This window comes from Globicephala melas, chromosome 2 (assembly GCF_963455315.2).
Source record: "Globicephala melas chromosome 2, mGloMel1.2, whole genome shotgun sequence".
Classification (NCBI taxonomy): Eukaryota; Metazoa; Chordata; class Mammalia; order Artiodactyla; family Delphinidae; genus Globicephala; species Globicephala melas.
In genome coordinates, this window is record NC_083315.2 from 119,280,868 (window position 1) to 119,303,928 (window position 23,061).

A 23,061-nucleotide genomic window follows, 5' to 3' on the forward strand; every position below is an offset into this window, starting at 1 on the left:
AACCTATGGGATGCAGCAAAAGCACTTCTAAGAAGGAAGTTTATAGCAATACAATCCTACTTCAAGAAACAGGAAACATCTCAAATAAACAACCTAACCTTACACCTAAAGCAATTAGAGAAAGGAAAAAAAGAAAACCTCAAAGTTAGGAGAAGAAAAGAAATCATAAAGATCAGATCTGAAATATATGAAAAAGAAATGAAGGAAACAATAGCAAAGATCAATAAAACAAAAAGCTGGTTCTTTGAGAAGGTAAACAAATTGATAAACCATTAGCCACACTCATGAAGAAAAAAGGGAGAAGACACAAATCAATAAAATTAGAAACGAAGGAGAAGTAACAACTGATACTCCAGAAATACACAGGATCATGACAGATTACTGAAAGCAACTATATTCCAGTAAAACGGGCAACCTGGAAGAAATGGACAAATTCTTAGAAAAGCACAACCTTCCGAGACTGAACCAGAAAGAAAGAGAAAATATAAACAGAACAATCACATGCACTGAAATTGAGACCGTGATTAAAAATCTTCCAACAAAGAAAAGCTCAGGACCAGATGGATTCACAGGCGAATTCTATCAAATATTTAGAGAAGAGGTAACACCTATCCTTCTCAAACTCTTCCAAAATGTAGCAGAGGGAGGAACACTCCCAAACCATTCTATGAGATCACCATCACACTGATACCGAAACCAGAAAAAAAGATGTCACAAAGCAGGAAAACTACAAGTCAATATCACTGATGAACATAGATGCAAAAATCCTCAACAAAATACTAGCAAACAGAATCCAACAACACATTAAAAGTATCATACACCATGATCAAGTGGGGTTCATCTCAGGAATGCAAGGATTCTTCAGTATAAGCAAATCAATTGATGTGATAAAACATATTAAAAAACTGAAGGAGAAAAACCATATGTTCAATTCAAAACGCAGAAAAAGCTTTCGAGAAAATTCAACACCCATTTATGATAAAAACCCTCCAGAATGTAGGCATAGAGGGAATGTACCTCAATATAATAAAGGCCATATATGACAAACCCAGAGCCAACATCGTTCTCAATGGTGAAAAAATGAAATCGTTTCCTCTAAGATCAGGAAGAAGACAAGGTTGTCCACTCTCACTACTATTATTCAATGTAGTTTTGGAAGTTTTAGCCACAGCAATCAGAGAAGGAAAAGAAGTAAAAGGAATCCAAATCAGAAAAGAAGAAATAAAGCTGTCACTATCTGAAGATTACATGATACTATATATATAGAATCCTAAAGATGCTACCACAAAACTACTAGAGCTAATCAATGAATTTGGTAAAGTAGCAGCATAGAAAATTAATGCACAGAAATCTCTTTCATTCCTATACACTAATGATGAAAAATCTGAAAGATGAATTAAGGAATCACTCCCATTTACCATTGCAACAAAAAAGAATGAAGTACCTAGGAATAAACCTACCCAAGGAGACAAAAGACCTGTATGCAGAAAACTTTAAGACACTGGTGAAAGAAATTAAAGATGATTCAAACAGATGGAGAGATATACCATATTCTTGGATTGGAAGAATCAACATTGTGAAAATGACTGCACTACCCAAAGCAATCCACAGATTCAATGCAATCCATATCAAACTACCAATGGCATTTTTCACAGAACTAGAACAAAAATTTTCACAATTTGTATGGAAACACAAAAGACCCTGAATAGCGAAAGCAATCTTGAGAAAAAAAAAATGGAGCTGGAAGAGTCAGACTCCCTGACTTCAGACTATACTACAAAGCTACAGTAATCAAGGCAGTATGGTACTGGCATAAAAACAGAAATATAGATCAATGTAACCGGATAGAAAGCCCAGAGATAAACCCATGCACAGATGGTCACCTTATCTTTGATAAAGGAGGCAAGAATATACAATGGAGAAAAGACAGCCTCTTCAATAAGTGGTGCTGGGAAAACTGGACAGCTACATGTGAAAGAATGAAATTAGAACATTCCCTAACACCATAAACAAAATAAACTCAAAATGGATTAAAGACCTAAATGTAAGGCCAGATACTATAAAACTCTTAGAGGAAAACATAGGCAGAACACTCTATGACATAAATCACAGCAAGGTCCTCTTTTGACCCACCTCCTAGAGAAATGGAAATTAAAACAAAAATAAATGATATCTAATGAAACTTAAAAGGTTTTGCACAGCAAAGGAAACCATAAACAAGTCGAAAAGACAACTCTCAAAATGGGAGAAAGTATTTGCAAATGAAGAAACTGACAAAGGATTAATCTCCAAATTTTACAAGCAGTTCATGCAGCTCAATATCAAAAAAACAAAACCTAATACAAAAATTGGCTGAAAACCTAAATAGACATTTCTCCAAAGATGTTATACAGTTGCCAACAAACACATGAAAGGATGCTCAACATCACTAATCATTACATAAATGCAAATCAAAACTACAAGGTAGTATCACGTCACACCAGTCAGAATGGCCATCATCAAAAAATCTACAAACAATAAATGCTGGAGAGGGTGTGGAGAAAAGGGAACCTTCTTGCACTGTTGGTGGGAATGTAAATTGATAGAGCCACTATGGAGAACCTTATGGAGGTTCCTTAAAAACTAAAAATAGCAGTACCATATGACCCAGCTACCCCACTACTGGGCATATACTCTGAGAAAACCATAATTCAAAGAGTCATGTACCACAATGTTCATTGCAGCTCTATTTACAATAGCCAGGACATGGAAGCAACCTAAGTGTCCATCGACAGATGAATGGATAAAGAAGATGTGGCACATATGTACAATGGAATATTACTAAGCCATTAAAAGAAACGAAATTGAGTTACTTGTAGTGAGGTGGATGGACATAGAGTCTGTCATACAGAGTGAAGTAAGTCAGAAACAAAAAAACAAATACCATATGCTAATACATATATATGAAATCTAAAAAAAAAAAAAGATTCTGAAGAACCCGGGGCAGGACATGATTAAAGACGCAGAAATAGAGAATGGACTTGAGGACACGGGGAGGGGGAAGTGTAAGCTGGGACAAAGTGAGAGAGCGGCATGTACATATATATACTACCAAATGTAAAATAACTAGTGGGAAGCAGCCACATAGCACAGGGAGATCAGCTCAGTGCTTTGTGACCACCTATAGGCCTGGGATAGGGGTGGTGGGAGGGAGAAGCAAGAGGGAGGAGATATGGGGATATATGTATATGTATATGTATATATATATGTATAGCTGATTCACTTTGTTATAAAACAGAAACTAACACGCCATTGTAAATGTACCCCAATAAAGATGTTAAAAATAATTTTTTTAATAAAACAAGTAAACATATAGTTCCCAAATTTATGAATATAGAGTATTCATGATGTTGTATAATAGTGTGATATAATGTGTATATACCAGAATATAATAGAAAGCTTACTGAAATAATGTGTTACAGGAAAAAGAAGCAATTTTGAGTGCCCTTTATATTTAATAAAAAATAAATTATAATTATAGAAGAGATATGGCATACAATATGGGTTTGTAAACTGTCCTTTGAATATTAAATGAAATAGAACAACAATGAAATATCAGACTGTGTTATGCTGAGAATAACAAGGAAGTAGATAAAGAAGCACATGATCACGATTTGCAACTCCAGAGTAAACCATCCCTGCACTCTTCCCAGCAATATTTCCTGTAAGTGACGATTAAGGGAACACTAGGTATTGGTCTCTCAGGCAATTTAATACCAGATAGGTTAATGATCATGTTGAAAATGATTTATATATTATTATTCAAATGTAATTTCAGCAGATTATATTGAGCATAACTTTAGTTTTTGAAATGTTTTCTCTAGTGTGAAAATTGGTAGAAAAATGTTTAATTTGTAACATATGTAACACATCTAAGACGCTTTGGGAACTTCAGAAATACCGCAGAAAGATAAAATTTTAAAATGGAATGACTTTGTTTTTCTTTGAATTATATATTCAATTAAATTCAATTAGACATGTTTTTATTTAAATACTAATTTACTTTCTATTAAATTTTTAAATATTGATACTATATAGGAAAAAAGGGATTTCAAGGTCTGACATGTGACTCTATTTCATTCAATATGATTTCCTAGAAGGGCCATATCATCATAGAATTTACAATTGAAGGTGCCTTCCACTTCATTTATGCTTACTTCTTCATTGTTTAATTAAGAAAATAGAATCTCAGATAAATAAAGTGGATTGTTTAAGTTTGAAAAGTTAACATCAAATCTTTAGCCTAGTCACTATATTTCTGTACTTTTTAAATGTACTCCAACATCACTGAGGAATTATATCTCTTTAAAAAATTATATTGATCAAATTCCCCTTTTACATATGATCTAAGTGTGAAAAACATATATATTTTGATTACTAGGTTGTATATTATCTAGGTGAAACTTAAATGGATTAAATATAGTTAATATACCTGAAAAATAGAATAATTATAAGATCTATTATAAATTTAGTATCTACTTTATACAAAACACTATGTATACATTTTATCTAATCTTTTCAACACCATACAAGGATATGTATAATTCTCATTTGGCAGGCTTAGAAACTGAATTCAGAGAATTATGACTTGATCACATCAAAAAATAGGTAGCAGAGGTGTCTTTTTTTTCAGTTATTTTAATTTTTAAAATTTATGTTTAAATTACACTAAAGTATTTATTCTTTAACAGTCACTAATTAAGTGCTCAATATGGGGAAAACATTGTCCCAGTTTTGAGAAATACAAAATGATATAGGATGGATGTTCACACTTAAGGACACTGAGGTGTAACTCTGTGCTATAAACTTGGTCTCTGGGTCTCATATCAGAAGTACCTTGTGTACTTGTGAAACATGGAGACTCTGACTCCAAAGAGTTGGGACCTCAGAAAGCAAGTGCATGGATTTGTGTTTGTACCTTAAACCTCAGATGATTTGAATTCACATTAAAGTTTGAGAACCACTGGCAGTACTAGAAGATGTATGAAGATGCATGCTGTGTGAATACCAGAATGGAGCATTGTTCTTTTACATTAGATTAAATGAAATATCTTTGCAACAACTCTGAGCTATGAATATCGATTTTTTTTTCATGACTCCAGATGAAAAAATGATCTAGAAAATCCAAATTATATCCTCAAAAATGATACAATTTCTGGGGCATCAGGATTTAGCCTTGACTTTTCAGATGAATCTTCTTAAACTTTTCTTCAAATGACATTATGATTTTTGAAAATTTTGATGGGTATAAGTTCTTTCTTTCTTTTTTTTTTTTGCCTATGTCAATATTTTCAAAAGAAAATGTTTAAGGAGTAAACTAGCCATAGTTATTTTGTGTGTGTGTGCTCAGTTGATTTTCAGACTTTTGAAGATATTAATATCAATTGAATTTCCTAAGAATTTAGTCATGAAGAACTTCTTCAGAAAACTGGAACATGATATGAGCTGGCATTTATTTTCATACAGGCTCTTTAGTTTTGAAGATTCTAAAGAAGCTGATAATTGTTTTAAAAGATCCCTTTCCCCTTCTCCTGTGCAGCAGGCAGACCACATTTCCTAAGCTTTCTTGTTACTTGGTGTGACCTTGAAACTGAGTTCTAACCAACGAAATAGGAGAGGAAGGGATGTTTGCCACTTACAGGCCAGGACTATGAAAACTGGTCCCCATGCTTCTCCCTGCTCTTTCCTCTTCTCTTTGGCCAAGATGGAAACCCACAGAATTAATTTGTAAGACATGTATTGAAGATGGCCTAGGCTGCCACCAACCATTTTTCTGTTCTATAAACTAAAAAAAAATATTTTTTTTTTGCATTTAAGCATTTACAATTTTAGGGATCTATCTGTCAGTGCAGCCTAGCCTTAATAATACAAAGAAGAAAATTAATTTAAGTCAATGTTTGGTTAAGACACCTAAATTTAACCATCAGTATTAAAAGCAAGAAAATGAATAAAGAATAATTAAAGTATATTTATACATTTTAAAGAAAAACTACATAGTTTCACTATCCTGAATCACAAGGTCTATTTATGCAGGAATGGCCATTATACTAAATGATATCAGACAAAACCTCTTATAGATCAAATTCTCTGTTGCTGAATTGTTTGGACGATTTCAAAATGATGGGATATCATATAATTTTGTGAAATCTGTCTTCTTGATGTTAACTACTTCACTAAATCTCAAAGAATCATATGGCAATAGCCTGATAGAGTATTTGCTAAAGCTGAAATGCTGAGTAGAACTCTCAGATGTCTGAACATCCTTTTCAAATATCCCTTGAATCTCTTGACTAAAGGATATTTTGATTTTGTGTGTCACCTTTACAAAACATTCATCTCTTCCCTTGGCATTTATGGTAGTTAATAATTAATCCTGGTCCCCTTATGCAGGGATGATGGGCTAGGTGTCCTTCTTTAGTATTTCAGAAATAACCTTTCTAGAGAACCACATTACAGTTCTTCTTGTGTTGAGGCTTATCTACTGAATAGATAAAACATGATTTTAAAGAGCAAAACCAACTTTAGTTTTCAAAGAATGAAGTTCTAATTTAAAAATACAGTTCTATCTTACTTTAATTTTTCCCCTTACCTAATTTATATAAGTAAACATATAGCTTCATTCTTTTTTTTTTTTAATTTTTTTTTTTTTTTTTTTTTAGCTTCATTCTTTTAAGTATGATGATCTAGTCACCTGCAATCTGGTGACCACAAACACCATGAGGGGAAATTATTGCAGCTAATCAGAAACTACCAGAGTACTGGAAAAAAGATCATGCATGTTTAGGGGGAAAAAACTATATGCTTTTTTATTTAACTTTTTGTTTTATATTGGAGTATAATTGATTTAAAATGTTGTGGGGCTTCCCTGGTTGCGCAGTGGTTGAGAGTCCGCCCGCCGATGCAGGGGACGCAGGTTCGTGCCCCGGTCTGGGAAGATCCCACATGCCGCGGAGCGCCTGGGCCCGTGAGCCATGGCCGCTGAGCCTGCGCGTCCGGAGCCTGTGCTCTGCAACGGGAGAGGGCACAACAGTGAGAGGCCCGCGTACAGCAAAAACAAAACAAACAAACAAACAAAAAATGTTGTGTTAGTTTCAGGTATACAGCGAAGTGATTCAGTTAGACATATTCATGTATCTATTCTTTTTCAAATTCTTTTCCCTTTTAGGTTGTTACATAATACTGAGCAGAGTTCCCTCTGCTATACAGTAGGTTCTTGTTGGTTATCCATTTTAAATATAGCAGTGTGTACATGTTTTAATATTATTTAAAAAATATGTATTGGATTAAGTACATTATGGTATATTTATATGCCAAAATAGCGTTCAGATATTAATAATTATGTTTTAGAAGATCTTTTACTGCTATTGAAAAGGGTTCAGGGTTTACTGGTGAAAAAATTAGTATTTAAAACAATGCAAACTTATTATGTTAAAAAAAGGGAAAAGAAAAAGCGTACAGAAAAATGAGTGATGAGAAATACAGCAAATATTCATTATCTTCTATTTGAGAATTATGGGCAAGCTTTGTTTCTTCTAAGTGAATTTATTTTTAATATTTTATGTGTTATGAATTTATTATTTTGATGATCACTAAATGTTTGAAACAGACACCTACTTTTCATAAGTTAAAGAAAATTTGTTCAAAATATTAATGTGTCTTTTAACTTATAGGAATTTTTTATTGCTAATTGAAATTATTTTAGAAAAAATAGTATAATGTTTATTCAAAGCCTGAATTAATATCTTTCCCATTGACCAGGCATATTTTTGTAAAATTTTAGACAAGCCAGTAAATTTTAGTTAACCAAATATTTTACTCTAAATTACCTGATTTTTTTTATCTTTCAAAGTTGCATAAACCCAGTGTGGAAATAGAGACAAGTAATCCATTAAGTATGTAGTTGATTTTAATATTAGAATACAAAATATCAATCTTTACAAAATCTTATAAAGTACTAATTGAACCTGGTATTCTTTGTCTTCCAAATTAAATTCTTAAAAAATTTAAAGTTGCAATTCTCAGTATTAAGAAAATAATCTAATTTTACTAGTATCTCTATAATCATGAATTCTTTTAAAGTTCATACTTTAAAAAAATAGGTTCTCTTTGTTTCTATTAAAGCCACAAATCATCCTCTACTGATTGGCGTTACAATCATTCCAAGGTCACAAGAGTTTTGATTGCTATTTGACTGTCAAAGTTCAGCTAAGGTGAAGTACATGAGTTGCTCAACTCCTGGTTTCCATCTTTATTTAAAGAAGCCCTAATTGTAGTATCTTTCAAAGTGTCGTATAGAAAATGAGAAGACTGATGTAAGGAGAATGCATATATTGGAATAGAATTGCCCAAGGTCTCATATGGTGCTTTTCAAACATGTTAACAGAAAGCTCTCTACCACAACATGTGTTAGTTAATGGAATCTTGATTTAAAATACATGTAAACATTTATTAATACATTATGATTTTAAATGAAAAAATCTATCATCATTATTTAATTAATCTCCATAATTTTATCAATAGGTACTGTTTCTATAAATGACATTTCACCAAATTATATGTTCCTGTCATTTCAAAACTGTAAGAAACTTGTAAGTTTATAGATCACTTTTAACTGACTAATTTATTTGAAAGTTATTTAATGGGATCAAATATATATCATGTATGAGATTGCTCTGGGAAACTTAAAGGATTCAAGGATAAGGAAGAGAAGCCAATAAATAAATTAGCAGCCAGAATCAGGAGAGAACCATGACAGTCCTCAGAGTTCTCTGTATCCAAAAAGAACAAATACAGTGAAACCAAGAGGAGTGTCTCATTGAGTTTTAGACTTAATGTGTATTTCTTGCATTTTAAAATCATTTTTGTTATTACTAAACCCGTAATAAATGGGAAGAGAAGTACAGGAAAAAATAAATTAAATAAAAGTATATCTGGATTTAGATAATAGTTTAGATTGCTTGTATAGTGATTGTCTTTATCTTAAATAACAGGAAGCCCTCAGTAAGTAATCTGCCTTTCTGCTTTGAAATAAGTAAAGTTATATGTTGAAGTCATCAGAGCAAATCTTTTGTGTTAGGTAACTACTGGAAGTTTCTGTAGGCCCAGGCTGTTAAATATTCTGCAATGGCAAGATGCTACCACTGTCCCTATCTCCCAATCTAGACTGAATGAAAAGAAAGTGATGAAAAGCAGGAATTGTTGATTCAGTGAATGTATTCATAATAAATGGTTAGATTTTTCTTTCTGTTTTTACATATTTATCTTTATCAACTTCTCTTTCTTAGTCATTGTACTATGTATTTTATATGATTTTCTCTTTACTCTTAAAATTTGTAATTTCCCATTTATTTCCTTTTTGTTTTCTCCTTTCATTCTTTTTCTCTACTGAAGGGTAGGTAGATCCAACTTTGGCTAATAGAATTTCCAATCAGAATATCAAAACAAAAACAAATTATATGAAGTGATCACCAATATAATCATTTATTAATTAATATTTATGTAATAATATGCACTAGTTTAGGCAACAATGGCTGCAAAAGACTTTTCAGAATGCTAGTGTATCAGACTTATTTAAAGCTTGCCACAGCATGACTGCTTTGGAGGACAGTATCTTGGTCATAGTTGGCAAATGGACCCATTTATCCATGGAAAATTTTAATGGATCCTTTCAGAAGTCTAGATGTATTCTAATTTGAGATTTATATACCTTACTGCCAAACCTATAGTAAAGGTCACAATGAACGAATTGGAAAAACATGTATTCTATCAGTTTGTAGCAGTCATCTCTATTTCCTTGGATCAAGGTACCCATTTTAAAATGATTGCTGCTCAGCAATGGGCTACATATCACCTTGTCATTTGGCCATTACCTATTATATTTAACTCTCAAGGTAATAATATAATATAAAAATAAAGTCTTTGATTAAGTTATTTGTTTTAAAAAGCAGAGGGTGAAAAGAAATTAGAGGTTGGCATTGATGAATATTTGCCACATTGCATGCAAGAAAATTAATAAAGTGCGATCTCCTTTTTAAAGGTTCTTAGGGTACAAAGTTGGGAAGATGGTGTGGAGAATTATGCCATAACAAAACTCTGTTTTTCTCAACTGTATTATCTCTGTTGCTACGTAACTACCACACAATTTAGCAGCTTAAATGAACACACATTTATCACCTCACAATTTCTATGGTCGAGAAATATGGGCAAAACTTAATTAGGTACTATGCTTCAGGGTCTCTCACACCACTGCAGTTAAGGTGTGGTTTAAGGCCAGGGTCTCATCTGAAGGCTTGACTGGCGGAGGTCATACTCATGTGGTTGTTAGCAGAATTTGGTGCCTTGAGGGTTGTTGGATTGAAGGCCTCAGTTCTGAGCTGCCTCCAGCCAACCGCAGGTTTTTGCCATATGGGCCTGTCCAACATGGCAGCAGCTTCATCAAAGCACGCAACCATGAAGGCAATAGAGTAAGCTAGCAATATGGAAGTCATATTCCTTGGTAATCTAATCACAGAAGTGACATCCCATCAATGTTGCTGCATGTTATTGGTTAGAAGCAAATTACAAAAATGTGGATACGAGGATGTGGGGATCATTGGAATTCATCTTAGAGGCTGCCTAGTACACTGACTCACAAAAATTTTTTCTGTGTTGTTGGAATTCATGTTTTCTTGTATTATATTTGCAGGTGTCAGCCAAAAAGTCACCTTGGTACAAGACATTATTTCCATATCTTTAAATCTTTTTGTAGGTATCCCTAAAAGAATCTTGTGTATGGCTATGCTAAAACTTAGGAGATCAGCTATAATTTTGTCCAGGGTAGAAGAGGGAGAGCTTCTGAATTTCTAATACCTCTGAAATTAGACAATTCAATCCTGGGAACAGATGCCAGGGAAAGAACTGATGCAGTTATACCCTTACCAGTTTTATAAGTAAGTTTCTGAATTGTATTCAGTGGGAGAGAGTATGGATTAGTATGTGGATAATTTGAAAAAGGGAGAAGTAGTTACTGAAAGTAAAGGACGCAGAAAGTGAGAGATAATACTGGGAATAGTGCTGTTTACCTCTTCTATAAAGAATTTCTCAGAACAAGGGAATAGCTTCTTCAAGTTGTTTCTTTTGAGTGATGGGCACTAGTAGGAAAAATTATCAAAATAGTTTTTTCCTCTAAATGCAATTAGACCGAAACTCATTTCTGAGCTTTGAATGATAATTTGACAGATAATACAACTGATCAATGGGTTTTCAGTGACCTTTACTGATCAGAATGAATGTCACTAGATTGGAATTCTCATTTGCTTCCTGATTTATGAACTATAGTTAATACAGTAGTCACTTTTCAGAAAATCCAAAAAAGATTTTACCTCTAAACTTCACAGGGCAGTGAGTATACAATAATGAAGCACCTGTATCATGGGACTGAGCTACATATGGCACTGTGTTGAGGTGGTTATAAGACTGTGAGAGATAATGTTTTGCTACACTTTGCCTGGTATTATAATGCTTACCATGTATCTCAGATGTTACTCCAGAAGGGGTAATTGTGAGGACACTCTGAGGAGAAGAGTATTTTCTGGGGAAACACAGTTTTTATAGTTATATATTTAGTGTATCATTGAGACCAATCCACACTCATGTTTCCAGTATATGGTGGAAGCATGGAAGGAGGATGAGGTAATATGTATATGGAACATCCATGTCACTAAATCAATAGGACAATATGCCTGAATGCAATTTTGAGAGAAATCATGTACCCTCAACCAAAATCAATAATGTGCTATGTTAACACTACAGAATAGAATAAGTTCTGAGGAAAGTGATCAGGGGATGGGGAAGACGAGGTGGAGTAGCCCTCTTAAGCGAACTGTCAGAGCTGCTCATGTTATTGTAGTACAGCATTAGAAAATGTGTTCATAACTGTTCTTTCTGTACAGTTGGACCATGGAGTTAACTACTCAATGGTACAGTTATGATAGTACAGACAGACATGTATGTGCCATGTCATTCCAGAGCTCTCCAAGAATACTTAGAAACTAATATTGGTGAAACTTTGCTTTTTGTTTGGATTTGTTTTATTTTCTGACTGAAGTATGGCTATAACCCCCAGAATCTCTGAATATGATATTTAATCTTCATTGGCTTTTCACAACTACTCCTGTTTATGAAAACATATGGTAAAAGTGATAGGAGCCCTTTTGCTGAGAAAGACAGATGTTTGGTATAGTAAGCATTTATTTAATGTTTGATTAATTACATTAATTAATTAACTTAATGCAGTATTAATAGCCTATATATAAAACAAGGTGATGATGTTTAGTGTAGTAAACATATATTTAATATTTTTTTTAGTGCTATCTATGTAATAAAGGAATTACTGACAGTTTCATGGAAATCAAGTTCAATATATTTGCTGATGAGCGTACAAGAGCTAGAAAGATGTTTGGGGAAATTAATGGGCCTAATTGAAGGCATACTATCACTACCCTGGATGTTCATGTTAACCATTGACATACATGCATCATTTTAGTAGTATAAATCTCTCCATAAAGAGAGATTCCATAAGACAAGAGAACAATTTGCTCAGCAGTGTATTAATCCAGAGTCAGGGGGTGGACCAACAGATCTGAACTCTGTTCTCAGACCCAGGAGTGCCTAGGATATGTTTTAGAATTTTCCTTCTGTAAACATTGTCCCCTCCAAACGAACAGTGAGAAAAGATAAATGTAGAATGTTAACTGGCCTAGTTGTTCATGAATATCAGAAATGGTTACTCTTTAATAATTGCAGTGACAACAGGAGAGGTGCACTTGGCAATACTCCCAGAGGGGCTATGTGACAGGCACATTAGAAGAAAGAAAGGAATGGAGGATAAGTTTCTCCAAGTTAATATGGGAAAGAAATGCATCTGAAATGTCATGATGATTCTCAATGTAATCATTGTTTGGCTGAGAACTATATTGCCTGCTTTATATATTTAAAACTGGATAAAATGGCATGGGATAGAGTGCGTATTATATGTCATTTGAGGAAGTCCTACAGTTTCATGATATTTGGACAGTAGTCACGTAGCATGCAATGATGAAAGTCATTACCATTATAAATTTTTTTCATTCCTACATAACCTTTTTTTATTCCAAGAGAACCCATGCTAATCGAATAAAAAGAAGAAAACTGCCTCTACAATACAAACGAAGCAAAAGGCAACATACCTCTATAGAGTTTGGGGAAGCAAAGAGTTTAGTTTAAATTTAAATGTATCAATACTCTGACTGGCTCAAAATGAAGCTAAGCTGGTCATTGACTAGATGGGCTTCCAGAGCAGGTCTATGGGAGCAAGGTTTACTGATTGTGGGTGATTCAGTACAGGATTGCTGTCAACCAGTCTTGCAGTGTCCTGTGGATATGCCTGAGGAAACTGTTCAGGTCCTTTAGGCAGGAGCAGAATTTTCCATTCTTCAGTAAGATAACCATTGCTATTGCCTTGTTTTATATATAAAATATTTATAAAAATGAATTTTATTAAGTTTGATGGAGATGAAGAAATGGTAAAATTTTGTCACTTTGCATGTTAGTTTTCTTTCACAGAACACTTATATTTTTGTATTCCTTTAAAAAAGAGGAGGCCATACTGACTTGTTTTAATATTCAGATAATATAAATGTTTTACTTTCAAATATCTCAGTGATAATTATGCATTTGTCAACCCAATCTTGTCAAACAGAAATAATTTTACTTGTATTAATGTTACACTAATCAAGGTTAACTCATTTAAATAAATGAACTAATAGTAATTAAATTCTGAAGAATAAGTATATGTCTGGAAAATAAGTCTTCTAGTATTTACAGCTTTGTGGTAGTGAGATCTCTGGCAAACTGGCTTTGCTTTGATAGACAGGAGCTGGACAAAAAGTAATAAAGTGGCCCGAGTCTCCATCAGCAGTTGAGGCTGCTGTGGTACATACATAAATTTAAATGAGAATTTGTGACTAAGCTAAACCCATGTCTTCTAGCCATTTAAAAGGGAAATAACCAATGATAAGGGGCCTTTCCACTGACATCCACATCTGTCCTGCGGAAAAATGTCACAGACTGAGACTTTCCTTTTTTGAGACAGAGGATAAGTGATTAGTGTATTGGCCAAGTACTGACATTTGCAGTTTCTATTACAGTTAAATTAAGTCAACACATCATTATCTAATACCTACTACATTTCTGTCAGCATAGTGGGTCCTAAGGATACGATATTTACAAAATCAGGCATTGTCCCAGCCCTCATGAGCCTTACAGGAAAGGGCAAATAACTAACAAAAGAAGATCATACAAATGAATGCAAAATTAAAACAAAAATAATTGCTATGAATACAGGTTCTCAATTTTAAACAAATTACAACAGGGACCCTGTCAATCTGGGAGTTCAGTTTTTATTTCTAAGAATATGATTTCTGAAGTGACTTTAGAAGACTATGTAGGTGCTGACTCCTAGAGGGAGATGGATGTGATAGAGCTCAAAACAGAGGGAACAGCTTGTGCAGATCCCCCAGAGAAGGTTTGTATAGTAAGAAGGTGGAGACTCAAAATCAGTGATGATAGTGGTGGAGCATGAAGCTAGAGAAGTAACCATGGACAAGACTAGTGAGTTTTTAAAGAAAATTTTAAAGATTTTTTTAATCTTGAAAGGAACACAAATCTTCAGAGGGTTTTAAGCCTCTGAAGTAATTTGTGTTTGCATTTTGAAAAGTTCATTTTATTTGTACTATTGAGCATAATTTGCAACTGGAATGGATGGTGCAAAATCAATAAGGAGATTATTACAGTAGTAGAGGTGGGAGATTAGGGTTGTTCTGACTGAAGGGACTGCATTTGAAAAAGAAAAATATAAAATTGATTCAACAGAAAATAATACACAGAATCTTTTGTTGTTGCCTGGTTATTAAAGAATGCTGATTTTTATTGAAACGTAGATATTCTGGGAAGAATTTGTTAGCTATGTATAATTTAAGCCATTTGTGCTGGTGACTATTCCTCCAGACTCTTTCTGAAATTTATTTCTGTTATGTGCTTTCTCTAAACTATAGAATTTACCTACTACAGAATGACTTAAATTTCTGAAGAGAATTTTCTAACTTAATCATCAAAAAACCTCTATGGTAACAATTATTATTCTGTTTATTATATGAGTGAGGAAGTTAAGTAATTAGCCAAAGATTGTTCAGAAAGCTTCAGAGTAAATAATTCAAATTTAGGTAGTATAAAGCTCAAGACATGAATTCATCACTGTGTCAAATGTAGTAGGTGGATATTTACAAGTACTATATACCAAGAGAGTGTAATATTTCTTTATTTCCTGTCAGTGATTTGATTTTTCTCTAAGCATCCATCTACTATCTGATGAAGTAGAAGTTGTTAAGCTGAAGCGGGTGTTGGGAGGTGATACCTTATCAAATGCAGCTTGTAGCCACTTCTTTCCCTTTCAACAGTCTTTCTTCAAAGTTTCTTACCTAAGCCTTGACCAGGATGTCATTAACATTCCCCTCAAATTGCCTAAACCTTACAAGGGTTTCTTCCTAACTATAGCTCCTGGGCCTCTGTTTTCTTAGAATATACTTAGCATTTTTTTTAGAAGATTTATAATTGTAAGATCTTTCTGGCCCTTTTGAAATGTGTGTATATCTTCTCTCAGCCTCTTGCCAGTTTTACAACAGGAAAGGTATTTCTCAAAGTCCTGGAAACCAGTCTCCCAGTCTCTGTGGGAGGTAGGAGCCCAACCTCAATGGGCACAAATTAGGAAACACAGATTACTGAATCACAGAGAAGAACTTTGGCAAACTCAGGAATAACTCCATGTGCTGGACACATCTATAGATCAGCTTCCCCCCAGAAGTCCTTCAGTACTTTTCCACAAGCTCAGCCCAGTACTTAAAAACCCTCCAGCTTTTTGTTTCAGCAGAGCTGAGTTCAGTCTATAATAAAATTTTCCTTATCTGTTTAATTTTGTCTGGCACAGTTTTTGCCTTGACATGCTTAATATTTATTAGATACATATTTTTGTCCTATGAGTTACTATAGATGACATTTTATCCACATTTTTCAGCACTACATAATATATAGCACCATTTTTTCAACTTTTATAATAGTTTCCTCACCGTTCACTGCCTGGTCCCATAACAAATGCCACATATTTCAGGATTCTTTCTACTTTGGCAGTGCCCCCTTTCTAGTACCAATCAGCTATATCCATTATAATGTTGCATAACAAACTGCCCCCAAATTTAGTGGTGTATACATATAATCTTTTATTTCTCCCGTCACAGTTTTTTTTTTTTTTTTTTTGTACGCAGGCCTCTCACTGTTGTGGCCTCTCCCGTTGTGGAGCACAGGCTCTGGACGCGCAGGCTCAGCGGCCATGGCTCACGGGCCCAGCCGCTCTGCGGCATGTGGGCTCTTCCCGGACTGGGGCACGAACCCGTGTCCCCTGCATCGGCAGGCGGACTCTCAACCACTGCGCCACCAGGGAAGCCCCCCGTCACAGTTTTGCAAGTGAGCCAGAGAAGCTCAGGCTTTGGCTGTAGTCTGAAATACAGCTGGTATGACTGTTGCAGGATGTGGATTGGCCAGGCTTGGCTCCAGTTCCTGGGTCTGCTCCACGGGCTTCAGTCTGTGGTCCAGCCTGAGTGGCCAGCGATTACTCAGGGTATGTTTTTCTCATGGTACTACCAGAACCTCAGAAAAAGCCAAAGCCCCTTCTAAGCCTCTGCTTACATCATAACAACTAACATCATATCAGCCAAAGCAAGTCTCAGCCAAACCTGAAGTTAAGGAGTGGGGAAGTATACTCTGCCTACCATGAGGCCATGAAAACGGTGTGAGTAAATAAGGCTCTTCCAGTGAGGTAATTCTGAGGACTGTCCTCATTTCAGAAAGGAGTTAGGAGGTGCCCACTATAGGATCTGAGCATGTGCTAAGTGATTCTGAGGAGAGTTAGGGAATTGAGAGACAGATTTAGAGTGGGTGCTGATAGTAGAAACAAACAATGGAAAGGTAGCATATCTGGATAATTTTTCATCTAGTAGGTGAGTACAGCAAGTTTAGAGTTTTCACTGATAAATGTAGTCCTGGAAGTGGAGGATATTTAGTTGTTTGCATCGTTGTAGTGGGTTTTATGCCACTGCCTCAGGGAAAGAAGGCTTCTGCTTCCTAAGATAGGTTTGAAATGATTCAGAAAGTAGGTAGGGTTTTGGATCTGTGTACTAACAACAGGGTTGCTCTTTCAGACCTTCTGCCCTGCCTCCATCCTGCCCTGTGAGCACCAGGTGGAGACTCACCAATAGCTGGTGAGTAAGTGAGGACTCCTTTTGTGTCTGGGATACCAGATAACTCTAAACTGGTATTCTGAGCTGTATTAGGTCTTTAAAAGTCTGTTAAAATTTTACTTGCTTTTTTCATATACATGTTTATCACTGCCACCTCTTTCTCCAATGTTGTGCTAAAGGTAAAATAGTTTTTGCTGGAAAGAGCTTATTTAAATTCTCTGATAACTGCAAGAATATTTATGACTTTGGAGCTTGCATACTTTTTTTCATCAGAGGAGTGTATTCTCTTCTGCATCCTCAACCTCTAAACTATAAGCTCTTATTTTCAGGAAAATGAGTGTTTTAACATTCAATATATTACTTGTCCTCACCACAATCCATGAGTTAGTTATTATTTTCTCTTTTTCAAAATGAGAGAGCCGAGTCTCAGGAAGATTAAGTCATTTGCCTCAGGTCAAACCACTAATATTCGTTATGGTTAGAGTGCACATTGCTGCAATGTCCATGTAAATTACACTGTACTGTGCTGGCCCCAAATGATCTTTCCATGCCCTACGTCCTCCTTTCCTAAGTACCAGACTAATCTTTGCACACATAAATTACATTCCCCCATGGCTTTCTTCGTATTGTCCTTTCCGCCCTATAATAGTATCCAAGTTTTACAGTTTTACATGTACTAAACATATGTTTATATTGCAATTTTGCATTCTTTTTCTTAAAGACAGTCCCCCAAACTGAGTAAGAATCAGGCTTCACAAAATCTAGATCCACCTCTCTCAGTGAGTGCTAATTGGGAATTAATCTGAATTTAAAATTGGTAATACTCATGCAATCCCTATTATATATCCATAGCAGAATTATATTCAATAGTACATGCATACATGAATAAGAGACTAGTTAGGAGGAGTAATGATAACAAATATCTTCGGTATTTATTTTAGAAGAAAAGATCTTTCCATGTTAAAGGGCATACTAATTTAAACCCAGAAAGTGGAATCATTGAAGCACAAAACTACTTTGACATAAAAATATGTGTAGAATTTTGTTTTAACTATGATCGAATTGTGTTTTATGTGATGGATCTTTTAATACTGTTAGTCAAATTTACTCAATGGAACGGTCACAGCCTACTGTAAAAAATGTCTTGTGACACTATAGATACTATGAGAATATTTTGTAAAAGGAATTGAAGTAAAGTGATCCATCTTGGATCTCCCTTTCAGCTAGGTAATTCTATTATAGTCCTGTCTCTTTATAATGGAGATGCTTTCTCTAAAGGAGAAATAGCATCACAGAGAAGTAAGATGTTCTGCATGATCCCTACCAATGACTCTGCCTCATTCTATATGTTTAATGATGCCTGTAGGAAAGCTTACTTATTCTGACAAGAGATTTCCATCAGAGTCCTTGAATTGAGCAGAATAAAAATGATGTGAAAATCATGTCTGCTCTTTATTTGGGGGAAGATCATGCCTTTAATTGGTTGCTTTTTTGGTGACATTTTAAAAATACATATTTCCATGATATAATTTTCAGTAGATAGTGCATACACATAGAAAGGTAGTAAAGTAATTCCTTCACAACCACAAATTAAATTTAATCTATTAGTAGACCCTGTTTTATTTCAAATTCACATTTTTATGTTTTCTATATGTTGACATATCAATACATTTAATCACCAGGTGCTGAGAAATACCTAAAATGTCCTTATAAAATAGTAAAGACCTTGCACTCTTAATCTCTGAATTTATTGACTTAAGAGTTTTGGACTAAAACAAATGTTTAGATGAGGATCTTAGCTATAAAAACATCAACATTTTCACTGTCAAGAAAGTTGTCCTGTGTCCAAAGTGTGTTACCTTTATTATTATAATGATAATAATAACAATCGATTCAGGATTATTCACTACAGAATTAGACTCCTCCATAAATGTATTGCTTATTAACAAACTTATATGAAAAATCTAGACAAAATTACCTTGTAAAAGTTACTAATTTTCCCCTTTAATTAATAAATGTTATAAATATGGAGATATACAATTCCTCAACAAATTTTTATTCACTAACTATAGCATCAATGATTATTGCTAGAATAAATATTGTCTGAATTAATTATTTTTATGTTAGTTGACAATCAGTGATTATCTAATTCCACCATTATGTCTACATTTATATAGTGTGCATTCTATTTTAGGGAATAACTTTCCTTATTTATTTATTTATTTATATTGTCATGGACTCATGGATTCCTGTTTTGTTCGTTGGTTCATTGGTTTTTCTTTTTTTTCAAGTTTGTGCAAATGTACTTTTTTATTTTTTTTACATCTTTGTTGGAGTATAATTGCTTTACAATGGTGTGTTAGTTTCTGCTGTACAACAAGGTGAATCAGCTATATGTATACATATATCCCCATATCCCCTCCCTCTTGCGTCTCCCTCCCACCCTCCCTATCCCACCCCTCTAGGTGGTTGCAAAGCACCAACCTGATCTTCCTGTGCTATGCGGCTGCTTCCCACTAGCTATCTGTTTTACATTTGGTAGTGTATATATGTCAGTGCTACTCTATCACTTCGTCCCAGCTTCCCCTTTCCCACAGGGTCCACAAGTCCGTTCTCTACGTCTGCATCTTTATTCCTGCCCTGCCACTAGGTTCATCAGTACCGTTTTATTTAGTTTCCATATATATGCGTTAGCATATGGTATTTGTTTTTCTCTTTCTGACTTACTTCACTCTGTATGACAGTATGTGTAATTCATTACTAACATTATTTTGGGACATTTGGGTAAAGCACATCATCTTAATGTTTGTTACAAATTTGGGCAATAGGAGTCCCATTTCTTTTTGATGTACTCCTATTCTTTGAACAATTTCTTACTTTCTAGCAAAACATACTGTTCCAGGTTTCTTCATATTTTCCCTTCCTGAGACCTGGAATCAGCTGTTTCTCTAAGGAATCTTAATTCCTTTAAGTAGGGAATAATATTTAGATACTGATTCTAGACACTAGATATGCTCATTCCTAATGAGTAGCATTATGTAGCATACTTCAGAGAACATACCTGGGAAAATATTTTTTATAAAATATTGCAAGTTTATACTGATACTGTACATTTAATCCAGCACCACATGATTTTTCCCTTTTCTTTCTGCATTTCATATTTTCATCAGTCTTCTCCCACAATGAAAACGCTGTGTCCCAAACATAATACATTTACTCAGTTGCCCTATGTAAAAGGAAATTTCTGATATAGGTCACTTCTTGCATCACACAAATTCACATTTGCTCTCCCATTACATTTAGCTCCCATATTAGAGTAGGATGCCTCTATACTAATGGAAACAAGATGCCCATTTCCTACCCAAGAGGGAGGTAAGAGTGCAAGTAATTACCTTCAAAGAGTTAGTCTCAATTTATTTTAAAAAATTTAAGACAGTAGATTTGGTAGCCATAGCTTATCCTCCACTCCATATCTTCTTTGCTATGAGTTAGCATCATGTGGTATTCCATGCTGATAGATCAATCATTTTGTAAGTAATGAGAAGATAATGCTGTAGGAGGCCTCTGGACAAGAAAGATAAACACATATCCAGAGTAGGTATCTAGTCTGGTGAGGATGAATCAATGTCCCTCAAAGACCTTCTTGATAATCTCCATGCCACCTAATGGCTGACTAGCCTCCTTGAGCAGGGTTGCCGTATAAAAGTCTCAGCATGCTCTCTGCTACCAGCAGATTGAGCATTCATACTGACAGTAGTTAGATAATTATTGAAGATAACTATTTCTCATTTTTAGTTCCACAGAGTCTCATCATTAACTCATTTTGCTCTTTAACACAGGGAGGCTAAGGAGAGAAGTTTCTTAACATCCAAAGGATGAAAGACATCTACCTAATCTTTGAGAATTTGCATTAAGTTCCTATGGCTGCTGTAATAAATTACCACAAACTTAGAAGCTTAAAACAATGTGCATTTATTCTCTCACAGTTCTGGAGGCCAGTGTAGGCTAGAAGCCTTCCTTGCCTCTTCCAGCTCTGGCGGCTGTTTGTGTTCTTTGGCTTCCTCGCATTGTGGTCATATCACTCAAATCTTCATATTGTCTCCTCCTCTTCCTCTATGTGTCTTCCATAGTGACAGCTGCCATTGGATTCAGGGCTGACCTGGATAATCCAGAATGATCTCATCATCTCAACAGCCTTAATTTATTGCCATCTGCGAGTATGTCTTTTCCAAATACAGTTACATTCACAGGTTCCAGGAATTTGGCATGGACCTATTTTGGAGGCTACCGTTTAAATCACTACATGTGACAAATGCAAAACCTTCCTGGATGAAAGTGTTGATTTCACTCACATGTCATCCATCTTTTATCAAATCTAAATTAATTGCATACTGACAACATGATTTCAGTGAGGACATTTTTTAAAAATCAACAACCAAAAAACCCAGATAATGCTATAGTCCCTATTCTGCATCCTCACTATTACACATTCTATGATATTTTATTCTGAGATTTGCCATATTTGATATATAGCACAAAATTAAAGCCTTAAAGTTCTTAGTGGCGCTTCCTTTCTAGGCTCTGCATCAGAACTGCTGTGAGCAGAACTGCTGGAAATAGGAAGATGGTCTGGTGGGCAGGGGTGGTCCCTGTCCATGCAGGCCTAAAGGGCCTGGATGCATGACAGGTGTGTGGGAGCGAACTGTACATGCACGTGCTCCAGGCCAGGGCATCCAGAAACCCTGGGATGGGTCCCCATGTCTGTGCCTAGTAGGGATAGGACCCTGAGCCACAGACAGGGACTTCTAGGGAACACACCATGCTGCCCAGGTCCAGCCTGCTGCAAAACAGGAATGCCAAAATATATTTTAAACTCACTAAGAAATTTTTCTCTTACTTGAAAATAGTACTATTTTACCAACAAAAATTAGTAATGGCAAACTTCAGTGTAATTTATAATCCACTGATATAACCACTACAAGATTTATAAGGAAATATTGTGACAATATCACAAATATTTCATGTTTTAATATAAACGTTTAAATATAATTTATTTATAAGGGGTCATCTAATTTTCATCAAGCATATTTATGTCCTAGTTCTCAATGGTCATTATTATTAGATGCAGTTCCCCACCAACTTTAAATCATAATATAATTTTGTAACCTGCCTCAGACTGGAACACATTGTATTTTGTCCATCCATTAATAGATACTTGGTCATGTTCCTAACATATTGATGGAAAATTTGCATTTTAAAGTGATTACTGTGAAATAAGCCTGGGGGTAAATATCAACGTTACAACGTTTCTGGCTTAAACTTCCTCAATCAGTGACCGATTGGGTCCTCACAGTCCAGAAAAGGGAAAAAAAAAAAGATTTTACAACTTTCAAATTGAGTCATTCAGAATGTGTGGATCGATTTTTAGGGGAGGATAAATAGTCTCATTTTACAACCTTGGCTCTTCCCCCAAACAGTCACAGGTGCAAAGAACATGATAATGAGAACTGGAAAGAAGGCAAATATTCAAAGCCTTTCAGAAGTTGTTTGTTTGTTTGTTTTTATGAGTACTGTGGTGCCTCATAAAGAATAAGGCCAGGGAAATTTCAAGGCAGAGCTGAGGACATTTCTCAAAGAGAGAATGGTACATCCACTGGAAATACGTAAAAACTGCATTTTCCCCTGAGTTTTCAACCTAGACTTTCATGCATGAGAT